Genomic DNA, 9,146 nt, shown 5'->3' with positions numbered 1-9,146 from the left:
CTTTATCAAGCACTTGCATTTATTTTTACTGTTAAATATTCTATACATTGAAAATAGTGTATACAACATAAATGTAAACATAAAACATAATAATAAAATGAGAGCTCATATACCCACTACCTCTTTCAGTCTTGCCTTTCTGCACTGATTAAGATCTATAGCAATATCTTAAATAGAAACAGTGAAAGCAAGTATCCTTTTCTTGTTCCTGATTTTCAAGGGAAGACTTTTAAAGTTTCATCATTAAGTATGATGCTTCCAGCAGGTTTTTGGCAGTAACATTTTAGACTAAGGAATTTTCCTTTTCATTTAGTTTTCCCTGAGAATTTTTATTATAAACGGATATTGAATTTATCACATGGTTTTGCTACCCCTACTCAGATGAGTATACGGGCTTTTTCCTTTAATCTGCTAATTTGGTGATTTACATCTTAACAGACTCTCTAATATTAAAATAACCTTGCATTTCTAGGATTTGACCAATGTGTTTAACATGTCATTTTTTCAATACTCTGCTGGGTTCGGAATGCTAATATTTTGTCTAAAATATTTCATGCATGTTCATGAGTGAAATGAGCCTGTAATTTTCCTTTCCTTTCCCATCATCTATTTCTGGTTTTGGTATTGAGGTCATAGTCACCTCACAGGAAAAGAATGAACCCTCGTTAATGCATTCTAACCTTTGGAAGAATTTATGTATGATTGATATAACGTTCCTTCAAATGTTTTATAGAATTCATTTGCAAAAGCATTTGCAACTACTATTTTCTTTGAGAGAAGACTCAATTACTATTTCAAATGGTAAAGTATCTTTCTAGGTATTTTGTTCATTCCATTTAAGTTTTCAAATTATTCAGCATAAAATTGTTCATAGTACTTTTATCATCTTTTTCAATCATTGCTTTATCTATAGTTTTCTTCACTTTCATTCCTAACAGTGTTTGTGTCTTTTTTTTTTTTTTACCTTGGTCAGTCTTGTTAGATATGTGTTGATTTCATTAGTCTTAAATTTGAAAAACAACTGTTAGATTTATTAATTCTATTTGTTTTCTATTTTATAAATTTGTTTATTTTTATTTTCTATGTTTGTAGGCTTATTTTATTGTTCTTTTTCTAATTTCGTAAGCTGGATCCTGAGCACATTAATCGTTAGCCTTTTTATTTTCTAACTTTCTAACATAAGCACTTGCTCCAAGAAGTCTTACTGAACCTTCAAATTGGGTTTTACATCATTCAGGTTCCTATTTCCATAATGATTGCTGCTTTGACCCATGAGCTTTTTAAGAGCTTGTTTTTTAACATTTCCAAGTGATGCTACTTTATTTTTGGTTTTTGGTATCATTAATTTATAAATGAATTTTATTGTGTTCAGAAAACAATTTTTAGAGTTTGCTGTTTATTTCATAAATCTTACCTGTGTGCTAAAAACAACAATGCATTCTCTGATTGTTGGGGATATATTATGAATGCCCATCAGGTCAAGCTTTGTAACTGCATAATTCAAATCTCCCATACCCTTCCTAATTTTTTATACTTGATATATCAATTATCAACAGAGAGAGAAAGAGAGAGAAAGAGAAAAAGAAAGAGATTTACATATTTTGAAGCCATGTTGTTAGCTTGTATTACCTCTTGGTAAATTGACATTTTTTTATTATATAGTGACTATCTTTATCTGTAGTAATGCTTTCTGCCTTGAAGTCTATTTTGTCTGTTAGTAACAGACACAGTAACCTTTCAGTAGTATTTGCCTATTATCTCTTTTTATATTCTGTGGTGTTCTACCATTTTATGTCCTTATATTTGATATACTTCTCTTGTAAATAACACATAATTGATTTCTATATTTTTTATCTTTTCTGATAACCTCTGTGTCCTTACTGAAGAATTCAATTTATATTCACTTATTATAATTAGTCTTGCATTTAGATGTTTTCTGCCATCTTATTTTGTGTTTTGCCCTCTTTCACTATTCTTTATTCCCTCTTGTTTTCCTTTGCTGTGCTTGTGAAGTTGTTAGCTTGTTTGCTCTTTGAGAAATTTCATTTTTGTCCTGTAAACTTTTAAAAGTTTAAAGTTAATTTTTTATTTTACTGTTGAACAATAAAAGGATCTTAGAATACATAAATCCAATCATGTGTCATACAAACCCTACTTTCATGCTAATTTTGCTTGCTTTACTTAACTCTCAATATTTAACATTAGAATTATTTAATTTAATCATTAGTGTTTTCTTTGTTTATCAGAATGTTTATTTTCTAATGAAGTCAACATTCCTTTTATCTTAGACCTTCTCTCTGGGATCATTTCCTTCTTGCTGAAGTACATGTACTAGGTTCCTTCCAGCAAAGTTCTGTTGCTAGTAAACTCAGTTTTAGTTTTCCTATAAATTTCTTAATTTTATTCCTGATTTTGAACGTACAGAATCATAAATTTTCACTAATATTTCTCTCAGTACTTTGAAGCTAGTTGTCAGTCTAATAGCCATTTCTTTCATCTTTCTTTTTCTCAAACTACTTTTATTATAATTTTTTAAATAATGAAATTGTAAACTCTCAAAGACAATGTGCTTACATGTGAAAATGGTTTTAATTATTCTGCTTGGGGTCCATTGGGATTCCTGAATTTGAGTATTTATGTCTTTAAAGAATTCAGGAAAATTCTTAGCTATTATCTCTTCTTGACTTTTTAATCTCTCTATAATCTCTCTCTAGAATCCTTAATGATTTCATGTTGAACCTATTCCTTCCACTCTATGTTTTAATCTATTTTTCTTAGTTTTTCTCTTTGTCTCTATTCTAGTCTATATAATTTTTCATATCTTTCTATATAGTTGATTTTCTTTTCAGCTTTGTATAATCTGATGTTTAACCATTCCACTTTAATTGTCATATATTTATTTTTTATTAGTTCTAGTCAGTTCTTTTTTTTCAGTCTTTCTGGTCATTTAAAAATAATTCCTTGTTCTAAAAAAATAATTTCTAGCTCCTAATCATGTTTTTTCATTTGCTCTTTTGTTTTTTTATATGGGTTAAAAACATGTATTTTACGTTCTGTGACAAATAATTAAGTTTTATGTGTCTAGTTCTAGTTCTTTTCTCTTTTTTCATTCACAGTGTCCTGCTTCTTTTTGTGCAGGATTTATTATTATTAATATTATTATTAGTTCACACTTTAGGAACTCTACCTGTAGGAATTCTTTAAGAATCTCATGGATTCTTAGCTCCTCTAGAGAATATTTGCATTTATTTCCACTAGATGCCTGGGAACAGTATTACTTTTCTCCATTTTAAAGTAAAAATCTCAGGTTATGGCTTTTCAGGCCCTGAATGGGTGAAGTCATTTCCCATTCCCTCATGAGGGCTGACACATAGGCCACAGATTCTCAAATGTAACTTTTTCTTCACCTTCAGTCAAGACCAATGCTGAAACTGAAAATGCTGTATCTCTTCTTGCTGCCTCTGTTAGGCATATTTATAAAACTGGGTTTTTCCATACAACCTCTGTGGTTTCATACTTTATCCATGGAGGAGAGTACCCAATCTGACTTCATGACCTTTACTGGGCCAATTTTTTTCTCACCTGTTTCTTGCTAATGAGATTGTTAAAACCTAACATAAAAACCCATCACGTGAATTGGGACAACCCCCGGCAGCCTGCAGACTCACTGCTTTCTCACCTCTACTGAGTGATGGTCCCCTTCCTTCCCTGATTATTCTGCCAAGCTCACTCATTTATTTAAATGGTTATTTTAAAATTTCATTTTCTGTGGCATTTTTTAGTTTCTTTGTAAGAGGAGAGCTTCTGGCTCTCTAGAACTGTCATCTTTTCCCAGAATGGAAGCCATTAGCATTAGCTTTCTTGTTTACTATGGAATCTGAGCACCTAGTACAGTTCCTGGCATGAAGCAGACACTACATTAAAATGTGTAGAATAAATAAGTTAATTACAATGTATGATATTGTGTATGCAAGTTTTTTTTGCCTCTGGATCATTTCTTCAGGATAAATTGTATTGCTTGCTTCAAGGTATAAACAGTCTAGTGTCTCTTATATGCATTGCTATATTACTTCCAAGAAAAGATGGACAGTACACACAGTAGGTTAGTACACATATTAAGTATGTTGTAAATTTTTGCCAAATAGTTAATAATTTGTTTCTTTTCACTTCTGAGACATATAGATATCATCATTCAGTCTTGTCTATATAATATGTGCTCCCTAATGACCTCTAAAGCACTGAACAGAATGCTGTGGCAACCAATAAGTTTGCTTTGCTGCCAATCCTGAATATTACAGGACCATTCATTTGGCTTTTACTTTGTGATGCAAGAGTTTCAAAGACAGGTTAATTAGTATGAGTAAAGCATATTTTCTCACCATGAGACATGACTTCATTGCCTAGCTAAGGTCACACCATCTTCTCAGTTTCTCTTCTACGCAAATCTACACTTACAAAATTTAGATAGAGAAAAACACAGTCCTCCTAATGTTCCTTGTAACAATTTTGACCATGAAAAGTTAAGTATTTCCATGGGACTAGAATTTACACATATAAGATCACTATTCTTATCTGCACTAATGGGCTGATATTTTCCTAAAGAAGAAAGGCTCTCCAGTGTATTAATTAGCTTTGGTACTGGCTGATACAGATAAGACTGTCTCCAGGGCCTGATGTGTTCTTCATTACACAACTAGAGTCTAGAAAATCAATTTCAGGAAAACCATACTCTGGGAATATCTTCCCTGGGATTTTAGAAAGATTTAACTGGAGCTCAGAGAAAGAAAATGATTCTGGTGTGTGTGTGTGTGTGTGTGTGTGTGTGTGTGTGTGTGTGTGTGCACGCGCGCGCGTGTGCGTGCATGTAGAGACAGCGATACAAGAAGAGGTGCTCAGTGCATGTTTGCTGAATGGAATGAAAATATATTAATATACAGACAAAAGGTTCTTTTTCCTGCATGGCGTAGAGGAATCTGATGGTTCTGAGACCATGCCCTCTCCCTCAAAGTTCCAAGTTGATTTGGAGAAGGAACTACTACTACAGCAAAGATCATTCTCCTTTTCCATTGCTACGATGATCCACCAGACCAGATAGCTCAGAATGCTCTCCTTTTTTTTAGCATGTCCTCATGTTCAGTTCTCATCCAAGAGTCTGGACCCAAACTGAATATTCAGTTTATGGCTCTTCTTTGGGTTTGGGTCATTAATCATGGACAGAATCTGAATCCCTTCATGTAGTTTTTGATAAATTGTTTGTCAAAGGCTAGCATATTAGTTAGGACAATTATCACCAACTGCTGAAACAATCTCAAAATCTCAGTGGCTTAATAAAGGAAAACTATCATAATCCCACCCAGATTAGGCAACTCTCCTTGGTGGCCCTCCTTTGAAAAATAAACAGGAAACTAAGTTCCTACCCTCATGTGACTCTACCATCCCCTTAGGACTTTCTCAGAGTCCTTGGTTGGATTTTCTGTATTCAGCCAATAAGCAAGAAAAAAAGAAAGTGAGGAGGATCTTGAGGGTGGTTTTATAGCCAGGCCTGGAAATGGCCTACATTAATTACATCTGCTCACATTCTATTGGCCAGAAGAAGTCACATGGCCTCAACTAAAGTGCAAAAAAAGGCTAAGATGTATATAGGAGGAGGAAATATTAGTGACCATAGTTCCTCTCTGACATAGTTAATTTTTATGTCCACTCCTTGAAATAGATATGGGTCTAATATTGAAAACTCAAGATCATAAAGAAAGTAGACAGTTGTTATTTATATTATAATTTGACATTATATTTCAATATTCAAAACAATGGAATTAAATGAAATTGTTAATATTCCACTATATCAGGAATAAACAAATTCAATAATATGTAAGAGAAGAAAAGATATCATATCATTCATAAACTACAAGATAATTAGGAATAAATCTAATAAAAAATTAGAAACTTTATGGGGAAATTTACTGAAATTTATTGAAGGACATAAAAAGAAAACTTTAATAAAATGGGAGATACATTCTGTTACTAAAGATGAAGACTCTACATGCTAAACATGTCCTTTAATCTCCAATTTATCTTTGAAGTCAGTGCAATACAAAATATGACAGGTGTATTTTAAACTTCATATGAATAGAGGAATAAATTAGCTAAAACAATCTCATAAAATAATGACAAGGAGAAGGATTTTGCCCTACCAGTTTTCAAGTCTTGTTATAATGCCATAATTATTAAAAGTGTGTGAGATTGATGGAAAAATAGACAATAACTGAATGGAATAGAACAGAGATATTAGGAACAAACTTATACATATATGAGATCTAGTAATATAATTGAGGTGCTATCACAAATCAAAAAGGATAATTAGGAATGAAGAGACTACTCAATGGCTTTCTAGCAGAAAAAAAAAATAAGAATTCCACACTAGAGCAAACACAAAGAATAATTTACAGATATGTTTAAAAATGACATGAAAAATAAGTTCTTTGATTACAGCTGGTACAGTTATGAACAATAGGTTACAAAAAGCCCACAAACCAACTGTCATTTCTGAGGTGCCAAGAACAAAAGCGGGGTGCTGGGCATGACCCCTGCACACAGCTCCACCAAGAGGGTGGCGCCATCCAAAGATCCACATTTACCCTCACCCCATTTAAGGAACCAGCTTGTCTTCCTCGAGAGAGTGAGCAAGGACACCTGTTACTTGTTTTTGCTCCCTCATGCTGCAGTACAAGTCCCCATAAAGGCTTGCCTGAATTTCTCATCTGGCCTCTTCTATTGATTAAAGAGTTCAAGGATCCAGGTTAGTATTAGAACTACATTGGATATTTTAATTAATAATTATGGACATGAAAAAGTACTCATGACAAGTTGAAAGGTTCTTACCTACTTGTACTGCTAGTCACGATGGACACACTCAACCGCTACAGAATACACATTCTTTTCAAACACACATGGAACATTCACCATGACAGACCATGTTCTGGGCCATGAAATAAGCCTCAATAATATCAAAAGATGGAAATCTTAGAGAATATATTCTCTGACCAAAACAGGATTAAATTAGAAACCAATAAGATATCTAGAAAATCCTCAAATGTTTAAAAATTAAGGAACATACTTGTAAGCAACGTATAGGGCAAAGAAGAAATAATAAGATAAATTAGAAAATATTTCAAACTGAATCATAATAAAAATCATGGGATGAAAAATACTGCACAATGCTTAGAGGGAATTTATAGCTTTAAATGTCTATATTAGAAGAGAAAGAAGGCTTAAAAATCAATTATCTAAGTTTCTACCTCAAGAAGCTAGAAAAGCTAGAGCAAACCCACAATAAGTAGAAGGAAAGGAAAAATAACAATAAGAGCAGAAATCTATAAAATAGACAAAAGAATAGAGAAAATTAACAGTCAGTTTTTCCTTCTTAAAAGTACTTTAAAAATTGAGAAATCTCTATTAAGAATAATTTTTAAAAAGTAGAGAACACAAATTGCCAATGTCAGAAATGAAAATGGGGACAGCACTACAGATCCTACAGATATCAAAAGACAGTAATGAAAAATTAGGAAAACTATATGCCAATAAATTCAACAACTTAAATGGAAAAAATCTTTGAAACAAACAACTTACAAAATCTGACTCAAGAAAAAAAATATCTGAATAGCCCTATGTCTATTAAAGAATTTGAATCCATAATCAAAGAACTTCCCACAATAAAGAAGCCTTCCAAACACTTGGAAGTCCTGGATACAACAAAACAAAATAATGGTTGGATTATGTAGCCAGCTTGAAATCAACAGGAAGAGATTCTCAAGGTGCTCAAAATGAAGAGGAATCTCAGAGTATCAGCAGGCAAGGAAGCCAGGGGTTATGGGAGCCAGATTTAGGTCTTAACATTGCATCTTAGGTACTAAACTTGGTATGAGAAACAGATCTCAAGTAGACTGACAACGAATTTCCTCACGAAGGCCTGAAGTCTTGAAGAGCTATCCTATTCCTATTCCTGAAACAAGAATTAGAAATAGGTCATTCACTGGCCCAGGAAGGAATAAGAAACACTATAGAGACCCCGGGGCCACAATCCTAATTTTTTCTCATGTCCCTACTACCCTTTCTCTTGCCCTGGTTCTTTACTTATTGCTGTTTTTAACAAGGATATATAGTAAAGTATTAAGGAGAACCCCTCAAAATACCTGCCACCCTCCCCACCTCTCCCCACCCCCCTGTGAAAGAAAACCTGCTAGAAGTGTTTTGGAGCTTTGGGAGAAGCTGCTGTGAACTCACCAAGGAATAATAAAACCTCTTTTTATATCCATATCACAATGTTCAACCCAGGAATGAGAGGTGATCTTTCCTCTCCATCCAAACCTAAAACTTTCTCTCTCTTTCTCTCTCTCTCTCTCTCTCTCTCTCTCTCTCTCTCTCTCTCTCTCTCTCTCTCTCACACACACACACACACACACACACACACACACACACATCTGGAGAAGCAAACAGGTATTTTGTTTGTTTGTTTCAAGGCCAATGATGGGGAAATGTTACAAAGAGGTGCCTTGAGTTAGACAAGGAAGAGACACTAAGAAAGCAACCGCAGTTTGGATTATTTCTGAGAGTGGCAGAAACCCAGGGCCAAGGGATGGACTTTAAATGTCAAGTCTTGGGCTTCCCTGGTGGCGCAGTGGTTGAGAATCCGCCTGCCGATGCAGGGTACACGGGTTCGAGCCCTGGTCTGGGAGGATCCCACATGCCGCGGAGCACCTGGGCCCGTGAGCCACAACTACTGAGCCTGCGCGTCTGGAGCCTGTGCTCCGCAACAAGAGAGGCCGCGATAGTGAGAGGCCCGCGCACCGTGATGAAGAGTGGCCCCCGCTTGCAGCAACTAGAGAAAGCCCTCGCACAGAAACGAAGACCCAACACAGCAAAAATAAATTAATTAATTAATAAACTCCTACCCCCAACATCTTCTTTAAAAAAAAAAAAAAAATTAAATGTCAAGTCTTGAAAGCAATACCAAGACACAGATTCTCGGTGTTAAGGGCCTCACAACAGGCATATGGGCATAATGGGGTCATCTGACCATATTGCGTTGAGGTCCACTGTAAACTGAGGCCCAGGCACATCACCCCTTTTCTGAGCACCATGTAAACCCC

Source organism: Kogia breviceps, chromosome 2 (assembly GCF_026419965.1).
Source record: "Kogia breviceps isolate mKogBre1 chromosome 2, mKogBre1 haplotype 1, whole genome shotgun sequence".
Classification (NCBI taxonomy): Eukaryota; Metazoa; Chordata; class Mammalia; order Artiodactyla; family Physeteridae; genus Kogia; species Kogia breviceps.
Note: the sequence above shows the minus strand (reverse complement) of the source record.